This window comes from Pleurodeles waltl, chromosome 11 (assembly GCF_031143425.1).
Source record: "Pleurodeles waltl isolate 20211129_DDA chromosome 11, aPleWal1.hap1.20221129, whole genome shotgun sequence".
Taxonomy (NCBI): Eukaryota; Metazoa; Chordata; class Amphibia; order Caudata; family Salamandridae; genus Pleurodeles; species Pleurodeles waltl.
Genome location: NC_090450.1, coordinates 104,674,364 through 104,697,495, shown reverse-complemented (window position 1 = coordinate 104,697,495; position 23,132 = coordinate 104,674,364).

The window sequence follows — 23,132 nt, the reverse complement described above, 5'->3', positions numbered from 1 at the left end:
GCGGCGGTCGCCGCCCGCCTGGCTGGAACCGCCATATGGCCGCTAGCCAAAATAGCACCCGCCGGCCCAGCGGGAAAGAGGCCTGCAACACTGAAGCCGGCTCCGAATGAGCCGGCGGTGTTGCAGGTGTGCGACAGGTGCAGTTGCACCCGTCGCGCTTTTCACTGTCTGCTAGGCAGACAGTGAAAAGCATACTGGGGCCCTGTTAGGGGGCCCCTGCACTGCCCATACCAGTGGCATGGGCAGTGCAGGGGCCCCCAGGGGCCCCAGGACACCCGTTCCCGCCAGCCTGTTCCTGGCGGTAAAAACCGCCAGAAACAGGCTGGCAGGAAGGGGGTCAGAATCCCCGCCGCCATGGAGGATTCGCCCAGTCGGGGGAAATCCGGCGGGAAACCGCCGGACCCGGTTTTCCGACCGCGGCTTTACAGCCGCGGTCGGAATGGGCAATGAAGCACCGCCAGCCTGTTGGCGGTGCTTCAGTCGTCCGTGGCCCTGGCGGTCTTGGACCGCCAGGGTCAGAATGAGGCCCAATGTCTCCCATTCCTACCCTACTTTTTTCAGTCTCTCGCTGGGCTGTCAGCAAAGATCATTCATTATACAAGACTGCCATAATTTGCTGCTTCCTTAGGAAAAGAGAAGCTGTAATGAATAAATGTGCACTGGAACAGGTAACTATTGGATCATTGAGTGATATATTGAGTGATTGATAATTTGTGTGGTGGCTGGGAGGGTGTTGTTGACTAATTTGTGAACTTGGGGCCAGATGTATCAAACCATTTTGCATTCGCAAACTGTGCAAATCGCAGAATTTGGCCGTTTGCAAATGCAAAAACGTGGTCTGCGATGCATGAAAGGCATTCGCAGCCCAAAAGTAAGGAATCGCAAAAATTGCGATTTTTTGCGAAGCGACATGGTTTTGCTTGTCGCATTTTGCGTCTCGCAATTTGCGACATCAAATACCGAATCGCAATTAGCATTTCGCAAATTTCCAGTCGGAATAGCGACTCGCAAATACCGATTCGGTATTTCAAGTCAGAAATTGCAAGATGCAAAATGCAACACGCAAAACCATGTCGCAATTCGATGCATAAAAAATTCGCAAATTGCGAATTTTCTCAGAATGGCCTTTTGCACATGCAAATTACCACTGAGTGAAACCAAGTGGTAACCAGGTGCAACCTATATAAAGAGGCCCAGAATGCCTCAGACTCTTTTCCACAATTGCTGCACTCTGCGTCATGGTGAGGAGAATGAGGATCTTGGCAGGTTTGAGGAGAGAGAGGAGGAGACAGGAGCGCATTTTCAGAGTGCGCATTACCCTTTTTGACCAGACTGAGGAGTAGATATATGATAAGTACAGGTTGAACTCAGCCATGATACTTGACCTGATAGCTGAGCTACAACCCATACTGCAGCACACAACACATAGGACAAATAGCATACCCACCCATGTGCAAGTATTATGCTCCCTGCACCTACTTGCCTCAGGGAGCTATCAAGGGGTCATAGCAGCAGCTGGAAGAGTATCACAGAGTGCTCTCTCTAGATTTTTCAATGCATTTATCAACACCACTCTGAATAAGATACACCAGTACATAAGATTCCCCCACATGCCACAAGAAATACAGCAGACTAAAATAGATTTCTACCAGATAGCACAGTTCCCCCATGTCCTAGGTGCCATAGATCGGACACATGTTGCAATCTGTCCACCATCGGCAACAGAGTATGTGCACCGCAACCGTAAATACCAACATTCAATGAATATACAGGTGATATTCAATGCCTCCTACATCATAACTGATCTCGTGGCCAGGTACCCAGGGAGCACACATGATTCATACATCTTTCGCCACAGCGGGATTCACACAAGACTGTTAGCTGGGGAGTTTGGTGAAGGATATCTACTAGGTATTGTCCCTCTGTACACTGGTGCATTGATGGTGTTGTGACATCAGATGGCTCACTTACTCATTATACTCTCTGTTCCTTCCAGGAGACAGTGCCTACGCAGTGCGCACCTACATGATGATGCCCTACCTAAATCCTACAACACCAGCAGAATGGAGATACAATTCAGCACACAGGGCAACCCGCAATGTGGTTGAGCGCACCTTTGGCCTGCTGAAGAGTTGCTTCCGGTGCATCCACAAAACTGGAGGGGCCCTACAGTACAGCCCGGACACGACCTATAGAATAGTGGCCACATGTGCGATCCTGCCCAATATAGCTACCACCAGGGGCATACCTGTGGAAATATCTGATCCAGACTCAGATGAGGATGATGATCCCATACCCCCCCTACAGCCAGCAGACAGGACCAGTGCAGCAGAGGGCAGGCAAAGGCGTGCAGACATCACGCACAACCATTTCAGATGTAAGTAATAACAACACAACTTCACTGACATGTGTACTGGTAGTTCGTACCTTTATTACCTTAACGTCAGGTAACATAAGTGTCCCTAGCACAAAAATTAAACACATGTCATTAAATAAGCATTAACAGTGTCTCACTATTTAGTCATAGTTCACTGTAAAACAAAAAAATCAGACAGTCCTCTGTGGCCATTATAGTCACTTTTTACGGCCACGCAAGCCACTTGAGTGCGCAGTGGCCTCACCGGCGCCTCTGGTATCTGCCTCAGTGGCAGTGCTGTGCCTGGCACTGCGACACCTAGGATCTGTAGTGGGCACTGCTACGCTGCTGAGGCTAGATGAGTCCTCAGTCTCCCCTAGTCCAAGTTCACTGGGTGTAGCAGAGCGGTTACCCAGCATAGTATCCAGCACGCTCGTTATCTGGACCAGTCCCTGGGCTACATCCCTACTGCTTTGCGCTGCCTCCACCTGTGCGGCCACAGCACGCCGCAATATGAGGGCTGTAGATGTTGCAAGGCGATTGACCGATCTACAGAATCCACTAAACATGCCCATGAATCGCCTCTCATGCCTGCGGTGGCTGACTCTGTTATGCCTTAGCTCTGTGCAGAGTTCCCTCACTGCATTGGTCGGCTCCCTGGTGTTCTCGGAAGCTGTGATCTGTCCCTCATGCAGCTTTGAAATATTTGAATTAAGGCACTCCAACTGCCGATGCAGCCCCCCATGTTGGCATTGTGTGCCTGCATCTTATTTCGCAGGCGCTGCAGTTTCAGCATAGAGGATTCCAGGCCACCGAAGACTGATGGGCCCTCTCCTGCTTCCACATGCTGTGTGCCTGCATACTGAGGCCTCCTGCGGGGTGTTGAGTGACGCAGGGGCTGGGACTCCTGCATTACGGTGGATCTGACGTCTGGGGATGGAGTGTGGCCGTCATCCAGCATGTCATCTGAGTCCTGGCTCAATTCGGGGAGCGGTACAGCCCATGCCCTGCGTCTGATAGGCACAATATTCACTGCCTCACTGGTGTTGGAGTCTGATGGAGGCTGGGTTTCAGCATCCCCCACAACGGCACATGCTGCTGGGCCATCTGCAACGACAATGTGCAGCATGTCATTTATGTATGTATCACCAAAGGTTCAACAATGGTAATAAATGTACAGTTACATCATGTCACTATGTGGTGGGAGTTGTGTTCTTCCGGGTGGCGCTCTACTTAATTACATTCAAAGTGCTACTTTCCGCTCTGGGTTGTGGACTACCACTCCCATAATGGAATGGACTACTTATCACAATGCTTTGCACTAATTGCTATTTCCTAAGGGGCATTTGTACATACACATATGGGGTTACATTTCAATATTGCACTTACCTTTACTGGTGCTTGGTGTGCCGGATGTGTCTATGTCAGTGACCCCACTGACAGCTTCTGGGAGGAGTGTCAACTCCACCAGGTCTTCCATGGGGGTGGAGGGTGTCTCGGTGGATGGTCCGCCTCCTGTGCTCCTTGCCTCCTGTAGTCTTTTGGCCACCCTCTCTTTGGCATGGGAACGCAGGTCGTACCACCGCTTCTTGATCTCCTCCACTGCGCGCTGCACCAGCCCCACAGCGCAGATTTTTGTTTGTATGTCCGCCCAGAGTTTGTGCATCTCTCTCTCAGGGACCTGGAGTGAGCTCTTCCCAAAAAGCCGGTCATGGCTCCTCACCACCTCCTCAGTGAGCACCTCCAGTTCCTGCTCACTGAACTTCAGTTTTCTTTTCCTCTCTCCCTTCTCCTTTCCATTTGCAGAGTTTTCCATGCTGATGTGCAGTCCTGCCTTGTTCACAGACTTGCTCCCTGTGGCTGGGCTGTGTCTCTCTCACTGCTCCTTTGGGCGTGGCACCTCCAAACTGCCTGGGATGACTCACTTCCTGCTTGTGATGTCATCAGGCTCTGCCAGGTGTGCGTTCTTGCAATTTGCGAATTTCAAAAAAAGAATCGCAATTTTTTGCGATTCGGTATTTGGGCCTCGCAAATTGCATTAGCGATTTTTAAGAAATTGCTAATTCCGAATCGCAATTATGTTACAATGCATTTTGCAACTCAGAAATAGCGATTTCTTCAAAATCGCTATTTGCGATTCGCAAACGGGTTTGTTCATACATCTGGCACTTGATTTGTAATGTTTTGGGGCACAATAGATGATTCTGTATTAATGATTGCCTTGCTTTCACACCTTATTTCAATTGCCTACTCCTTTTCTGCACTTCTTTTTTCAGGTTCTTCAGGGATCAATCTGTTTAGTTAACAAAACTACACAAAATGCCCAAATCCGTTTGTTCCTCTTGCTCATCAACACTACAGGTCTATCTCAATCTCATTTAGGTAGGAACTTGGAGTTAGGATAAGATTATCACAACAGCTAGAAGAAGGAAGTTATAAACAATGTCTATGTACTTCAGTGAAAAACTATATGATTCAAAAAGGCCTACTCAGTCCTGTCAACAGGAGAGAGGTGTGTTGTTATGGGAAATTCAAAGTTGTATGCTGGCTCAAATTTCAAACTCCTGTATTTAACTGGTTGTTTTCTGGCAAGACTGTCACTGAACACATGTCACATGATGGATGCACACACGTAAGTGTCGTGACAGGTGATATTTGTGAGATTGAGCAGCCCAGTACATGAATCTAATTGTCTGGGATTGGTGGTAAAAAGAAATTCACACTTCTCAATCAATCACACATGACTGCACCAGCATATGCTATGCCTTCTTGATCCTCACCCACCATGAAGCTAACCTTCTTCTTGACCTATAGTATGGACTTTTTTGCATTGCATAGGCCTTCTCTTCTTCTGAACGACAGCACCATAACACTACTGCTTACCTTAATGGTTCAGCAAGCACCCAAGATGGACATTCCAAGAAGAAAAATGTTGCCAGTTATATGCAGTATCGCTTGTCATTTCTTAACAATTTATAGAACTGTGTGTATCCTTACTGTTTTGAATTTTTCAAACTAGTAACAGAACAATTAGATACCTTGGAGCTCTAGGATTGAAGGACTGTTTGCATTTAGTAACTGAACTGTGTCATTCCTTGATTTCCTTCCAGAACAGATGTGATGATGATGTGCTGCTCATCAACTTGATTAATTTAGTGTTTGTTTGTCTTTGTGTCACCTTTTCCCAACTCCCTATTCACAGCCATTCATCAAACCCCTAAACCTCTTCCCCCAGGTTGTGTGATCTTCTATTTTTTTGTCCTAATTCACCACAACCTCAATACCATAATCGCCAAGCCTTTAACCCTTTGTCACCTGCGCGAGCTGGGTGTTTAACATTCCATGGTGGTAAGCAATGGTATATTGGATTCACTAAACTGAGGTTGAGTGCCAAAGTGGGAAATAGGTGGACAAGCCTTGTTCTTCTAATACCCTCCTGGGATTCTTAACAATAATATATAGGAGCTGACATAATTATCAAATAATATTCACCCAAATTATCCCGGGTTGCCTTCTCCTTATCCCCTAGTTTGATGTGTCCATGATGTCCATTTCCATAAGATTCCTAACAGTACAGACCCAGTCTTTCATGTCTGGTGACATGTTTAACACACAATTTTTACAGATCTCTCTTCTAGTTAGAAGAACAAGGTAATAAAGAAGCCATCTTTTGTCTGTGTTTGTTACATCCAAGTCACTCATGTATCCAAAACATGATGCACATTAAGCTTACCTGTATCTCCTTTTGCAAAATGCTAGTGATAATCTTAATTATATCTTCCCAGGAGGGCCTTATGGATAGACATTTACAGAACATGTGGACGTCATCTGCTTTCTCTGTGCCACACTTTACACAGATTGAGAAATTCATCTTGCCCATCTTTTCCAGCCTATATGAGGTCCAGTGCACCCTGTGCAAAGTGAACAGATGACTTATTTTTAAAGAAGCATGTCTGAATGTACCATAAAGCATAGTCATTGATACTTGCCATGTGTACAATATATTAGTCATTGGAAGGTTTTCTCCGCATAAGTCCACTGGTAAATTTAAATTCCCATCCACCAAGTATAATACTGATCAGTGCCATATTGCCATCTCTTGGCACTTCGAGGGTCTATTGAAAGTCAATTCCTCCAGGTCATTCATTGAGGTTCCCTTATCTTCCACTGTCTGGGCCCAACTTCTCAGTTGATAATGTTTGTACTACGAGAGCCCTTCCCCAGTAATCTCAATCAGATCATACCAAGACACCAATTGCCCTTCTTACATCAACTAACTCCATTTAGTTATTCCTCCTGATTCCATGGGGCTTGTCTTCCAAGAATTCCGGAGTGCCAGGCAAATCCCATACAGCGGCATTGTCGCTTTAATATGACAAACCAGTTGTTTTGCTGATTTGCATCCATAACCTTGCTGCTGACTAGATCACTTTAACCGAACCTTCTTAAAGTAATGTTTATCTCCAAACTTGCAGAGGAAGTGTGAGTTAACCCCCTTTCAACTTCTTCACCATTGCAGAGAATAAGTAACCTATTTCTGAACATTTTAGGTCCTTCCATTTTCCTGCTAAAATTCTAACGTTTTTTCATTGAAAAGCCCACAGTAATATTGGAAGTCAGGTATCTCCGAACCTCCTTTAACCGTCTTCCTTTGTCATTTTTTCCACTATATTCTCACCCCTGCTTTGGCCCAGATGAAACTGGAGATCTTCCCTTCAAATGTATAAAACCACTTTTTTTGAAGGATGGGGAGGTAGCATTAAATAGAAAAATGAACTTTGACAAGATTACTATTTTACCAAATGTTTTCTACCCCAAGCATTAATGGTAAAGGAGTTCAGCTTCTCAATATTTTGCTAGCTCTAGCATAGTTCTTTTGACGTATATTTCATGGGTCTCATTAACCTCTTGCACAACATTGACTCTCAAATCTAAAATTTCATTCTTGATTTGATAATTATTACTATTGCAGTTCAAGGTCATTATCTCTGTTTTGATTTAATTTAGCTGGTATCCTGAGATGCACCCAAATGCCTGCATAATTCTATTTAATTCTGGCAAAGCACCCTCCAGTTCATTAGCATATCTTAATAGATTGTCTTCATAAAGTGCCCATTTTTTCTTCCATTCATTATATCTAAACTGACAAATCCTGGGTTCTTTCGTCAGCTTATTTGCCAAAGGTTCCATGTACAAATGTAAAAGCAGTGGAGAAAGTGGGCATCCCTGTATGGTATCTTTTGCATTCTTAAACTCAGCTGTTAAGCTGCCTTTCACCTGATTTTTTGCAGTCAGATCTTTATAGATTTGTTAGATAATCCTGCCAAAGTTCCACCCTAAGTTGTTGTGGCTCAGTACTACCCTTAGGTACTCCCAGTTTACCCAGTCGAACGCTTTTTTGGCATCCACTGTTACTACTGCAAAGGACATTGTGAATGTTGAAGCCATATTTATTGCACCAATCAGTCCATAAGTTAATTCATGGAGGTATCTCCCTTATACTAGAAAACAATTCATAATCATTATTCAGAAGGGATAGTGGGCTTTATGAATCACAATTCTGTGTTTTTTCTTCCTTGAGTATCAGGGTGATTATAGCTTTCTTCCAGGAGGGAGGGAGTTCAGGCCCTTTGCTAAAGATTTCTGCGAATAGCCTGGTCATGATCGGTATTATTCTATTTCCTGTTATTTTACATAATTTGTTTGGCAACTCATGAAAACTTCCCTTTTTTCCATCCTTAACAGGCTTAATCACTTCTTGTTGTTCTATTTACTTATTTAAGGCAGCTGCTTAGGCATCTGATAGTTTTGCTATAGCCCATCAATCAAAACTACAATATGTTCTTCAGTTACTTTTGAGCGTTCTGGGTAAACTTCTCTACACAATTGGAGGAAAGCCTCTTCAATGTTCTTGTCATCAATTTTCACTTCACCACCCCCTCTTCCTTTCAACTGGCTTCTAAAATTTCTTGTAGGATCTGTTTTTATCTCCATGCTAGTAACTTTCTACTATTCTCCCCATATTTGAAATGAGTCAATCTACCTCTTTCTTACCCTTTCCCCATTAACCATGCAAGTTTGTTTCTATTCTTCTGCAACTCGATTTGCAAACTTCTTATCTGTTCATCTATGTTGTCCTTTGTGTTTAACTGCTCTTCTAGCTTTCTCATTCCCTCCTCTATCTGTCCACACTCTTCCCTATATACTCTGTTTCTATGCCAAGATATATTCGTTATTCTGTCCCAAATATATGCCTTATAGGCATCCCAAACACAATTTAAGGATGCAGAGCTCTCATTATAGGTAAAACAAAACTCCAATGTGTCCACTTTTAGTTTATCAACCATCTCACTATCCTTCAACAGACTCTGTTTCAGCACCCATCTTCTCTGTTGTAACCTCTGCAGACCCTCTACTCTAATATCACTGCTGAGAGGTCTGATAAGTATGCTGGTATCTGTCTTACACTACTAACATCCTCCACCAACTATGTATCTATAAGGAAATAGTAATTCCTGCAAGAATCACCAAGTTTCCTATTCAGAAAAGTGTATCGTCTTTTTTACTCTCCCTCTGCATTAAGTGGGTCTTTTGAAGAATTAAAATGTGAGCTTGGGAGGCCTGTAAATATTGCTAGCTCTCGTGCGTCCATTCACATTCCATGACGAAATTTGGGATATTATTTTTCTACCTCCATCCAACCCCACCCATCATCTCATATCAACTGGTTCCTTATTGAGGGCCACCTGATCTCTAAAATATGGATGTGCATTATGAGGTTTTCCTTTTTTTCATTTTATCCTCTAATGCTTCCATCCCCATGCTAATAGTGCTCCTCCTCTTCCAAGTCCTCCAATTGTTCTCCTCAGCCCCCCTTCCCTCCCATAGAGAACTGCTTTTATTGAACAGCAGCCAGAGGAAACATGGCAGCCAGCTTGAGGCGTTTTGCAGGGTGCTCTTCAAAGACTTGATGCTGACTTGTGGCTATTAAGATGACTGAGCGCAGGATCTAGGCGGTTTGTTAGTGGCACTGTACAAGTGGGAACTGTTTTACTTGCGGGGGTCTTGTTGATTCTTTTGATGAAAACTCAGGGGCAGTGTCTCCAACAAGAGAAGGAGGAACACGTCTGGTGTAATCAAGCAAGGAGTTGGCATTGGTACCTGGGGCCAGGTGTCATCGGAAACACAGTGGAACAGGTGTGCCACAGGAGGGATTCCCTTTTGTGCCTTTGGATGCAGAGAGCACAGTAGAGGGTGCAGTGCTTGCTGTGGATGCACTCCCTGGCTTGAGTGATGGCCTTGCAGCAGGCTGGAAAATCTGGTGAGCCTGGGAAAGGCAGATGGCAGCTGGTGTAAAGATGCCTTTCCCCAGGTAATAGATAAAAGGGAATGCAAAGTTCTATGCAGGGGGAGCTTAAGAAGTAGCTGCTTAAGAGGGAGTGGTAGATACCCATTAAGATGTAGAGCAGGCAAGGACAATGAAGAGGTGAGCGGTGGGTATTACTCTTCCACCCCTGTTAACACTCCTGATAACACTCTGCATGTTGAGGTTGTGGGGAAGTGCAAGAAGAGACTTGATCAGATTCTTTCTAATAAAAAAGAGTGAGAAGGATAATCTAGATAACCAATGGAGAGGCAAAGGTGAGGTGGGACTAAGAACTCACATGAATAAAAGCAATACAAAGTCCCTGAAGAACTTAAAAATAACTCCATCTCTGCAAACCTTTTTCAAGTCACCGTTGAATAATTTGAAGCGGATGGAAGACAGAATAATGGGCAATAACAAAGAGCCAAGTCCTTAAGTTGAGAGGGGTCCTCACAAACATGTAGACACCAACAATGACATTTCTGCACTATGATTGCCTTCAAGAAGTGCTGACAGTGAGTGGTGAAAGTTTACTGGATGTGCCTCTAGCAAATAGATTCCATCCCTTCACAGGAATTGAGGAAATGGGCGAGTCAAGAGAGGTGGCAGCATAAGACAGAGGAGCCCAGTTGAAGCTCCCCACTTGATTAGCCCCATTGTCTCCCACTTGGAGCCATTTAACACACACACTACTATGGAGAGTATGCTATAATCCCTAACAAAGAAGATTGAGTCAAGATTTAGCATATCAGAGGAAAACCAGAAGTGACATTCAAGAAGTCTGTATATCTTGGACAAAGGCTGAATGCCTTGGCCAACAGGACACAGATCCTCAAGGAGGAACTTTTTGAGCAAAAATCCCTAATAACTTAGGGATTTTAAATTTTCAAGAGGGTACGGAGAGGCGAGACTTGAAATTCTTTCTGATAGACTTGTTGAGTGCAGTAGTCCCTTCAGGTGACACTTTAGTGGATTTGGCAAAGGACATTCAGAGAATCCATTGAGACTCTTATAGGTGAAACCCCAAAAGGGAGTAGCCCCAGAAAGTTCGAGTGAATTTTCTGACATACTCTATCAGGGAGCAAATACTGTCCAAGGCTTTGAGATTAAGATCCTTAACAGAAAAAGGCATCAGTTTTGAATTAATGCAGATATATCTTGGGTTACCTCAGAGAGGGAATGGGAACTTGGAAACTAAATGGACAAACTAAAGAAATTAGGGGCCACCGTGCAAATAATGTCCCCAGCTGTCTTTAAAGTAATGTATGACAACAAAATGTACAATTTAAAAATCCACAGAGAGGCAGATCAACTGATCGCTAAGATAAAAATACTCAAGTCAGCATCACCAAATGGTTAGAGCATGATCGTATTGTCCCCAGTGGGAACTTATAGCACATAGAGCCCCCCCTAATTGATTATTAGGCTTTAATTGTTTTAATTTAGAACTTGGTCACTGTGAACAAATTATTTCCCTAGTCAAGCTGTAGATGTCCTAAAGGGCAGTAGGAATATTGTGTGATCTTCTCTTGAGGAGTGAGTTAATAATTTACACTATAACTGGATCACACACTTGGCAGGTCGTATGTGGTGAAACCAATTCTAACTCAGTATTACAGGATCTTCTTAACTAAACAATATCCCACACCAGCCCTACTACACACCCTCCCATGAAAATGACGGCATCGTCATCATCATAGTGCAAAGTCTTAGTTAGAATAATATTTGCCCCAGGATAGATAGCACTAGTGTGCACTATGTGGCCTGATTCACAAAGGTAAAGTTACACTTTTGGTATAAGTTTACTCTTGCAGTGTAACTTTGCAAGTAGTAATTTTATGATAATAGCTAGCTAGTAGTAAAAGTAACTAATTTTAAAGCAATAGGAGTTACTTACTACTCACAAAGTTTATACTGGTAAAGTTATTGTTGGAAAAGTTACTAGTTATAAACTTACACTTCAACAGTAAAGTAACACCAAAATGTAACTTACTTTACCTTTGTGAATCAGGTCTTGTGTGGCTTGCAAAATATACGCAACATGGAGTAACCTTCTCCTGAATCCTGACTTGTGACTAGAGTTTTTTGTAAGAATAGTTTTACATTTTGTTCAGCAAATTAAATAGTTACTAGTTTGAAAGATTGCTGAGATATGGCCACTGCTAGTTGTTGTTGGTAATATGACTTTTTTGTCATGGTGGTCTGGTCTCAATCATGGATTAACCACTAACTCTGTGTTTTCTTTCAGTCTAGATGCCTGAGATGGATAATCCTTTAGAAATAACCTACATTTGGAATTCACCTCGCAGGCATAATCCAGCATAGGGGAGAGTGGGTCCTTACTTTGTAATGTCTTGCTTGTTAGGGCTAGCCCATTACTACTAACAGCACTAGGAATGCCTCTCTGGGAAACCCTGCAATAAGGTTTAGGAAGGTTGACAGAGGCAGCAGATATCACTTAATAAAGTCATGTATGAACTTATTAAGAACTTAGTACTAAAGTTGTTCAGGGGAAGGAGAGATAGATACGATTGAGATTCTTGTGTATGTTTTTGGCAGACCCCATTAATGATCAATAGTTATAGAGGGTAGGACAAGAGCAGAAACTAACTAGTATACAATATCATTGCTAGATGGCTGGGTGCTGTAAAAACTCATCTACCAATAAAGTCAACCAGATTTAACCACTTTTCTGTTCCCAGTATCTCTCTGATGGTGGGATACATTGGACTGCAGAAAGAAGTAAGTACCAACTGAAGTATAAAAAAACAAGGAAAGGGACTTCAGGTAGAGAAAGTTTAGGGGGAAAAGTTGACGTACAAAATAATATGTGAAAATTTCAGAGGACAGCTTCTTGTCTCACTCTTGTCACTAACTCCCAATGCTATGCTTACTAACAATGCAAAGACAGTGACAAAGAAAAAAGGCTTTTTCTTTTTTTACATTCATAGCCCATCCTCTCCAGTCACAACAGGTCCATGTCCCTCCCAAAGCAAAAACCACAGATGTCCACTTCACTCTGTCTTCAATTTTCCTGCCCACCCTCTCCACCCACAACAGGATCCCCCACCTAGGAAAAATGTTCATTGATAAAAAGGCTTTGAGGGCAACCAGTTCAGTTTTTTTGTCTACCACCTCCTGGGACAGGTTCTGCTGCTTATACCTGAGAAGCACCAGCTCACATAATGCGTGGTACAGAAGGGGATCAGATGATGATGAGGAGGGGGGCTGTTGGTTTTCAGGATGGCAGGGCTGCAGGTGGTGGCAATGCTGCTGTTGGCATGGCCAGATTGGAGGCAGACCTGGCTGGCAGTCCAAGGAACTGGAGGCCCATGTCTCCTCCTCGGCCTTAAACATATTGCGCCACAGTATGCTGGCTATGGCCTGCTAGGATGGTTGCTCGTGTTGCTCGAATAAGAATTTACCTTGAAAAAAATGAAAGACAAGAGGCAATTGGCAAAACAGGAACAGTTTGTATAAATAAACATTACTTGCAGGAGAACAGTTACAGAAACAGGTTCGGAGGACTGTCTCAAAGTACAACTGATCTGAGAGTGTTTTGTACGTTTCTTTGAGTACCACAAAACCATTTAAACATTCCTTTTTTGGTCTAGATTGTGAGTGGTTGTCTTGGAGTCATAAATAAGGTCCTGATAACAAATGCAGGTTGGCCTGGACCTTGCATGGACACAATGAAAGCCAGTGGATAACATGTCCAAATGTCCGGCAGAAGGGGCGTGTGATCACTGGATGTTAGTGTGCGTGCTGTGTTCTGATTGGCTATGTGTTCCTAACTACATGTGTCATCTGATGTCATGATATTTTCAAGATGCGCGCAACAGTCCAGCCATGTGTGCTTTATTAGGGCCAATATCTTGGGACAACTGTGGTGTCACTGCACCTATCTGTGGGACTGACCTGGTTTTCCTGTTTGCGTATTTATGTGCCAGCTACATGCTGCCCCACCTGTCACCTGCCAATCAATAACCTTAGGCCTAGGCCTCGGAGCCTGCCTGACCACATATTTTTGAGTCAGGGTTGACGGAGAGTTCATGATGTGTGAATTTGGCAATAGTGATGCGATTTCATTTTTATATGTAAACATATCATGGTGCACCGTCGACACTGAATTTTCCATTACTAACATTCCCCCCTCTAGTTGAATTTTCAACTATACAATCTAACCCGTTCTTTATGACAGTCACATTATTAGGGATTTGGTGTTCTACTGCTCTAGCTACTTGCAATCAACCCAATTTGGGGAATGTGTTTTTACAGCAGGATCCCCCACTTGCAGGAAAACGCACAATAAAAATAATAGTATGAAAAAGGGCAACTTTGATGTGCAGAGACCGGTCAGACACTGGAGGAGCTAGGAGAACCAGTTCCTGTACCACTCATGCTCAGGGGCATGTGCAGCAAGAGGCAAAAGTCTTGGTACACACCCCTCCCTCCATTGCGGTCATTAAACCAAACACATATTGATATTGTATAGCCATGCGGGGAATGGCTCTCAGTCCTTCCTTGATTGAATAAGGCCAAGCACATTGCTGTTCATCATCTTAAGCTTTTCCCACCTGGTTATTTGTAACCAGCGAGTGTTCTCTTTCGTCTGCATGGTGGAGAAGGGTATGGCCCCTCCCACTGATATTTGTGCCTCAAAGAACAGTCAAAAGTTTTCTGGAATGTCCTTGTACTGGTCCCAGACAAAATAATCAGCAAATCTTTTCTCTTGATCTTGATCTTGATGCAACAGAGTTGTCTAGCAGGTTTAGCTCCAACCCCAAGAGATTTTCTCCAGGAATGACTAGGGTCAGAGAGTGCATGGTTATGAGGGAGCAGAGACCATGCCATCTGGGGACAAGCTGAGTATAGGGGAACTCGCCACATTGCCAGTAAGTATCCATCAGCGTGGTGGTACCCCATTGCATGTCAGGAATGTGCAGGATTGTGCCAGAGATTTCATTTCTTCCCCCTGGAATTGTTCCTTTGCCTCTTAACCACCAGGTATACAGTGTGAGTTTCTGTACAATTAGGGGTTTCCCCCTACCCTTCTATCCACGTATATCTATCTGTCCTAGATTTCCTGACATGGAGTAGATATGCTGGTATTCAACTCTCCCCTACCAGATTCATTTCCCTTGGTATAATCGAGATGGATGGCCCTACACTGCAACTCCATGTCTGGGGTCTATTTGTTATTTAAGCAGACAGCCCCAGATATGCAAAGAGCCACCCTGGGACCGCAGATGGAAGTGGGAGCAGACACGTTTGTGCATTGGTTTGGTGGGTTTGCTACTTCTAAGAATTGTTTTTCTGGAAAGTCTCGGGGCCAAACAGTATCCTCCCCTAAGGTGCCCTTCCTGCGTATCCCATCTAGCTTAGCTTGAAAATCACTAGGCTCAGTGAAAAGGTATAGTGCTGTGGGAGTGGTGTTTTATTGGGTCAGATTTACTATTATGTTATGGAGTTCTACTCTATTGGATTGTATTTTGGCCCTAATCCTACATAGTTATAGGAGGAGAAGGCATTTTGCTTTTTCAGGGGCTACCTCTTTGGGACAAGTAAAGCCTATCTGTGCCTACTGCATGCGGTATCAGTTAACAGATGTAACATGACCAAGCAGATGCCTTGGAACCCACGGTGGGCATGTGCAGATACCATGTGTTGTGTAAGAGGGGACTGTGTAGTGCATATGGAAAGCTAGTGTTGGCTGTGTTGTACTTGGAGGTAACATGAGGGAGGTCCCCACGCAAACACTGTGACATTTTCTGGACAGACTCCATATCACTAGGCAGTTCTTTGGCAATGAATGGATGCAGCAGCACCCCTAGTAAATGAAGGGTATACAAATGTGCAACAATACATAACTTATGAAGCATTGCAGGTCTTGAGATGAATCTAGGGAAGATGTATGTACTCCTCTGGTGATGGGGGCTTCTTAGTTTTAACAGCTTGAAAAAAGTTCTTGGTGCAGTTCATTGTTTCTTGATCCTGTTGGGAGTATTGATGTGGCCACTGAAAAAGTGATGGTTTGCAGTTCTTGATCCTGTTGGAAGTATTGGTGTGGCCGCTGAGAAAGTGATGGTCTACTGTAAATATGGTGCACTTGGTGGCTCGATTGCAAACCTGTTGGATAAGTGCTATGTTTGATTTTTTATTTAAAAAAACATTGCATGCTTGCATGTGTCATCGCTAATTATTTCTTAGGGGTTCCTGAGCTTTTCTTAGGGTGTGTTTTTCTTCCACACTTTAGTCGCACAATTTTAGTGAGGCACAGAAGGGTGGCCCCACTTGAGGTATCTATTTTGAAAAAGGGGGTTATTATTCAAGGGTGTATTCGTTTTTATGGGTTGTGGGGCCTCCCCCCTCTCCATGTCCGACTAGGTGCACAGCGGTAAAGCATTTTTTTACGGGGTGATCTTGTGAGCTGTTTTCAGTTATTAACTAGTCCTCTGTGGGTGTCTCCAGCCCTCCAGTATCTTATCTCTCCTAGTGTGTGCACGGGGGGTCATCAGTGAGGCTGGTGCCCATCAACCTACATGTGTGCAGTGCGGTATAGAAAGTGGAGGTGTGTCACAATCAAGCATTGTTTGGCAACGTGCCCTGAGGTCAAGAGTATACCACTTTAGTCCCGGCATGTGGCATGCAATGCAACCCTCCCTAGTAGTGCTAGGTGGCTTGACTAAGCCCTTTTTTCTGGGACTTCTTTTGGGCTAGCTTTTGGCCTTCTTTTAATTGGTCTTTGGGTGCTTCCCTAGATCTTTTCATAATCTCTTACCTTGGTTGTTGTGAACTAGAGAGGGCGGGAGAGTTGTTCTGCTGCTCTCATGTTGATATCGCTGTGTCTGACATTGGACCTATTGCTCCATCCAGATGGTGTTTGTCAGGTATTGTGTGATGGCTGATTGCTAGGCCTAATACTTAGGTGAGCATTTCTCTGCATTCTATTTTGAGCAGAGCTGTGATGGATCTTTTTGGACTTCCCTTTTCCTGGCACTTCCCCTCCCTTGAAGGGAAAGGAGGAGGCAAAATATCTCTGCATGGAGAGTCTGGTACAAGTCCCTGAACTCATTGGCTTTTACCCAAATGATGGTTATGGACTGGGACGGCTGGTTGTTCTGGTGAACCTCACCCCTACTGGGTCAGCGTCATGTGGTGCTTCACAATCTAGCAGACTTTGTGCATGTGCTGTGGAGGTTATGGGGTCTTCAATATCCCAAACGTATGGGAAACCTGGCTCCTGACAATGGAGAACAACATTGTTTTGGGACTAAAGGGGGGCATCCATTTCACTTTTGGGCATTAGCTTTCTGTAGGTGCTTTTTATCCCGGGTTAAATGCCTGAGAATGGCGACCTTTTGACTTGATCATTGGAATTTGTCTCAATGGACTTGTGGATGTGTTGTCCCCTGCGCTGGTGCTAAATGAAGCTGCCTGCACCAACGCAGACATCCTTGCACCATTGTTTAAGTATTTCTGTGATGAGGGGTTCCCTTCCTGTACATAAACAATAATGTCTGGCATTTTGCTCTTTCTATGCGTGCATTCTGCAGCATGCATTCAAAAATAAAAACAACGAGGAATAAAAGCATTCCTTCTCGTTGTGCCTTGCTAATGCCACCCCTGGGGTGGCATTACATTTTTGGTGCTGCCTCAGGTTTACGAAGTCTCATAAATCTGAGGCAGCGTCAAAATGCAATGGGTGTTGCTGTAGCATGCCCACAGCAACACCCATTGCACGCCTCTTCCACCAAAGTGCTGTGTGTGAAAGGGTGGTGTTTACAAGGTGCTGTTAAGCAACAAAAGGTGGCTTAACGCCACCTTGTAAATACAGCATAGGGCAGAGCAGCAACGGAGAGTCATGAAAGGTAATGCTTGAGTGATGCTAGGGGCTCCTTAGTATACTCCCTAATCCCGCAAATCTAAATGTTTTTTTCTTCCCTACCATTCAAATCATACACCCTATATCATACCCAGGGGTCATCCATACAATCTGTCCGATGCCCAGTGGTCCAAGGGAAGAAAACCTCTCACTTCATTCAGAGCCCAATAGTGTTAAGAAACCAATGGCACTGAGAAAAACCCTTTTAAACTGAAAAAGCAAGATTGAGGTGACGGTCCTATATCATACCCAGGGCCAATGCAGACCATCTGTGTCACGCCCAGAGGTCCCAACAATGAGGCCTCAACTCTGTATCACACCAACGGCACAAGTGTGATATCTGTTTCCCGCCCACTGGTCCAAGCAATATACATCTCTCAAAACTGAGGTGCCAGACCGATATCAGATCCAGGGCCTATGCATACCATTTGTGTCATGCCCAGTAGTCCAAGTGATAGACACTCAAATGTGAATCCTTCCGGGTGGGGTCCCTTCCTTCGGCTGCATTTTGGTCCAAGGTACCAATCGTCTCTTGGCCGGCTCGCAAAAATGTTGTTCGAATTTACCTTAAAAAGCACAAAAGACAAGATGTTTCTGGCAAAACAGTAACAGTTTGTTTAATTATACATTACGGCTGGGAGAACAGTTACCGAAACAGTATCTGAGGACTATCTCAAAGTACAATTAATCTGAGTTGTGTTTTATACATTTCTCTGAGTATTATAAAACAATTTAAACATTCTTTTTTTTTGGTCAAGAATGTGAGTGTTCTCAACTACATGTGGCATCTGACTTTATGGTGTTTTGGGAATGCGCGACCTTCCAGCCATGTGTGCTTTTTTAGGCCAATCTATTGGGACCATTGAGGTGTCACTGCGCCTATCCATGGGACTGGCCTGAGTTTCCTCTCATTTGTCTTCCGAATACCTGCTGCCCAACCTATGACCTGTGAATCAGTAACATCAGGCCTAGGTCTAAGAGCCTCCCTGACCACATACTTTTAAGTTGGGATTGATAGAGAGTTCATGATGTGTGAATTCAGCAATAGTGATGTGATTACGTGTTTTATATGTGAATGTATTTTGATGAACATGAACATTAATTTTTCCAGTATTAACACTGCCCAGCTTCAGCAGCAGGAGTAGCTATATCAACAAAATAGAAACAAAAACATGAATTGTGATGCTCAGCGCAAACACTTGTCTATACATTCAGTTGTCACACAATAGCAGAAAGTTGCTGTTACTCTAGGTCCATTTCAATGTAATTTGGATGTGATGATTAAACATAGGGCCAAGTTTTCCCACACTTGTATCATGTAACGCAACAGCACTGGCTGAAAGTAATTAAACCAAAACTCCAACATAAACAAAAAGCAACTTGAATTTCCTTGTGAAGCTAAACAGACACTTTATGTGTGTTAATATATGAATTAGCTGCCCTTAATAAGTAAGGTATATATATGCTGGACAATTAATATTTGACCATGCACCATTAACGGGGCCATTCTGGTGGGCCTGCTACTCTGCAACATGTTTCTGGGGCAGCTGTGGCATGTTATGTTATTAACTTAGAATTCCAGTTGCCCTGCTTTTTTCTGACCCCCTTTTCAATTCTACCCTGAGTCATAACTTTAGGGCTGATAGAGTCATGGACACTCCGTCACACACATGGGAGATAATGGATATCTATCTTCAGTATTACAGTAGACAGTGCAGACAGAATATAAATGATGCACAGCAGTACAGCAAATTGGATATATATTTTATTTGTCACTTTTGTAACAGAGTATCCCACCTGCCAAACTCTATATAAAGCACTTAATCCCACATTTCACCTTGGCCTCTGCCACAAATTGTTTTCCACAAATACCGTCATATGACAGTGGGGAAAGTTAGTCTACAAGGATGTAAGTTATAGGGATTGGGCTAAGTAGAGGTTTAGCTATGGAATGGTTTGTTGTCACTTATCATGTGTGTAGGAAAGTACCATCTTGCCTGGCATGTTACCCCCATTTTTCACTGTATATATGTTGTTTTAGTTGTATGTGTCACTGGGACCCTGGTAACCCAGGGCCCCAGTGCTCATAAGTGTGCCTGAATGTGTTACCTGTGTAGTGACTAACTGTCTCACTGAGGCTCTGCTAATCAGAACCTCAGTGGTTATGCTCTCTCATTTCTTTCCAAATTGTCACTGACAGGCTAGTGACCATTTTTACCAATTTACATTGGCTTACTGGAACACCCTTATAATTCCCTAGTATATGGTACTGAGGTACCCAGGGTATTGGGGTTCCAGGAGATCCCTATGGGCTGCAGCATTTCTTTTGCCACCCATAGGGAGCTCTGACAATTCTTACACAGGCCTGCCACTGCAGCCTGAGTGAAATAACGTCCACGTTATTTCACAGCCATTTTACACTACACTTAAGTAACTTATAAGTCACCTATATGTCTAACCTTTACCTGGTAAAGGTTAGGTGCAAAGTTACTTAGTGTGAGGGCACCCTGGCACTAGCCAAGGTGCCCCCACATTGTTCAGAGCCAATTCCCTGAACTTTGTGAGTGCGGGGACACCATTACACGCGTGCACTACATATAGGTCACTACCTATATGTAGCTTCACAATGGTAACTCCGAATATGGCCATGTAACATGTCTATGATCATGGAATTGCCCCCTCTATGCCATCCTGGCATAGTTGGCACAATCCCATGATCCCAGTGGTCTGTAGCACAGACCCTGGTACTGCCAAACTGCCCTTCCTGGGGTTTCACTGCAGCTGCTGCTGCTGCCAACCCCTCAGACAGGCAGCTGCCCTCCTGGGGTCCAGCCAGGCCTGGCCCAGGATGGCAGAACAAAGAACTTCCTCTGAGAGAGGGTGTGACACCCTCTCCCTTTGGAAAATGGTGAGAAGGCAGGGGAGGAGTAGCCTCCCCCAGCCTCTGGAAATGCTTTGTTGGGCACAGATGTGCCCAATTCTGCATAAGCCAGTCTACACCGGTTCAGGGACCCCTTAGCCCCTGCTCTGGCGCGAAACTGGACAAAGGAAAGGGGAGTGACCACTCCCCTGACCTGCACCTCCCCTGGGAGGTGTCCAGAGCTCCTCCAGTGTGCTCCAGACCTCTGCCATCTTGGAAACAGAGGTGCTGCTGGCACACTGGACTGCTCTGAGTGGCCAGTGCCACCAGGTGACGTCAGAGACTCCTGCTGATAGGCTCCTTCAGGTGTTAGTAGCCTATCCTCTCTCCTAGGTAGCCAAACCCTCTTTTCTGGCTATTTAGGGTCTCTGTCTCTGGGGAAACTTCAGATAACGAATGCAAGAGCTCATCCGAGTTCCTCTGCATCTCTCTCTTCACCTTCTGATAAGGAAACGACTGCTGACCGCGCTGGAAGCCTGCAAACCTGCAACATAGTAGCAAAGACGACTACTGCAACTCTGTAACGCTGATCCTGCCGCCTTCTCGACTGTTTTCCTGCTTGTGCATGCTGTGGGGGTAGCCTGCCTCCTCTCTGCACCAGAAGCTCCGAAGAAATCTCCTGTGGGTCGACGGAATCTTCCCCCTGCAACCGCAGGCACCAAAAAGCTGCATTACCGGTCCCTTGGGTCTCCTCTCAGCACGACGAGCGAGGTCCCTCGAATCCAGCGACTCTGTCCAAGTGACCCCCACAGTCCAGTGACTCTTCAGCCCAAGTTTGGTGGAGGTAAGTCCTTGCCTCACCTCGCTGGGCTGTATTGCTGGGAACCGCAACTTTGCAGCTATTCCAGCCCCTGTGCACTTCCGGCGGAAATCCTTTGTGCACAGCCAAGCCTGGGTCCACGGCACTCTAACCTGCATTGCACGACTTTCTAAGTTGGTCTCCGGCGACGTGGGACTCCTTTGTGCAACTTCAGCGAGCACCGTTTCACACATCCTTGTAGTGCCTGTTTCTGGCACTTCTCTGGGTGCTACCTGCTTCAGTGAGGGTCTTTTGTCTTGCTCGACGTCCCCTCTCTCTTCAGGTCCAATTTGCGACCTCCTGGTCCCTCCTGGACCCCAGCAGCGTCCAAAAACGCCAAACGCACGATTTGCAGCTAGCAAGGCTTGTTGGCGTTCTTTCAGCGGGAAAACACTTCTGCACGACTCTCCACGGCAAGAGGGATCCGTCCACCAAAGGGGAAGTCTCTAGCCCTTTTCGTTCCTGCAGAAACCTCAGCTTCTTCTGTCCAGTCAAGGCTTCTTTGCACCCGCAGCTGGCATTTCCTGGGCATCTGCCCATTACCGACTTGCTTGTGACTTTTGGACTTGGTCCCCTTGTTCCACAGGTACCCTAGATTGGAAATCCACAGTTGTTGCATTGCTGGTTTGTGTCTTTCCTGCATTATTCCTCTAACACGACTACTTTGTCCTTAGGGGAACTTTAGTGCACTTTGCACTCACTTTTCAGGGTCTTGGGGAGGGTTATTTTTCTAACTCTCACTATTTTCTAATAGTCCCAGCGACCCCCTACAAGGTCACATAGGTTTGGGGTCCATTCGTGGTTCGCATTCCACTTTTGGAGTATATGGTTTGTGTTGCCCCTATTCCTATGTTTCCCCATTGTATCCTATTGTAACTATACATTGTTTGCACTGTTTTCTAAGACTATACTGCATATTTTTGCTATTGTGTATATATATCTTGTGTATATTTCCTATCCTCTCACTGAGGGTACACTCTAAGATACTTTGGCATATTGTCATAAAAATAAAGTACCTTTATTTTTAGTATAACTGTGTATTGTGTTTTCTTATGATATTGTGCATATGACACTAAGTGGTACTGTAGTAGCTTCACACGTCTCCTAGTTCAGCCTAAGCTGCTCTGCTAAGCTACCATTATCTATCAGCCTAAGCTGCTAGACACCCTATACACTAATAAGGGATAACTGGGCCTGGTGCAAGGTGCAAGTACCCTTGGTACTCACTACAAGCCAGTCCAGCCTCCTACATTGGTTGTGCAGTGGTGGGATAAGTGCTTGAGACTACTTACCACTCTTGTCATTGTACTTTTCATAAGAGAAAAATACACAAAACAAGGTCAGTGTATATACACATAGCCAAAAAGTTTTGCATTCCCTCTTTTCACTCTTTTCTAAGTGCTGAAAAGTACTCCTAAACTTTCAAAAAGTTCTTAAAAGTTTAAAAAGTGTTTTTTCTGTCTTTCCAAAAAGTTCTGAAAACTTTTTTCTCTTTTTCTATCACTTTAACTCTCTCTAAAAAATGTCTGGCACAGGCCAAAGTGTTGATCTGTCCAAACTTGCATATGACAACCTTAGCTGGAAAAGAGCAAGGAGTCTCTGTATGGAGAGAGGTTTGAGTGTAGGGAAAAATCCTTCCTTGGAACTGTTACTTAACATGCTTAGAGAACAGGATAAGGCCATAGGTGCCCCATCTGTTGAAAAAGTACCTAATAGTTCCCAATCTGATTCAGGGACTCCCCCAGGAAAAGATTCAGGAAAGAAACTTCCTAGCCTGCCCATTACTAGACAATCTAGCATAGATGG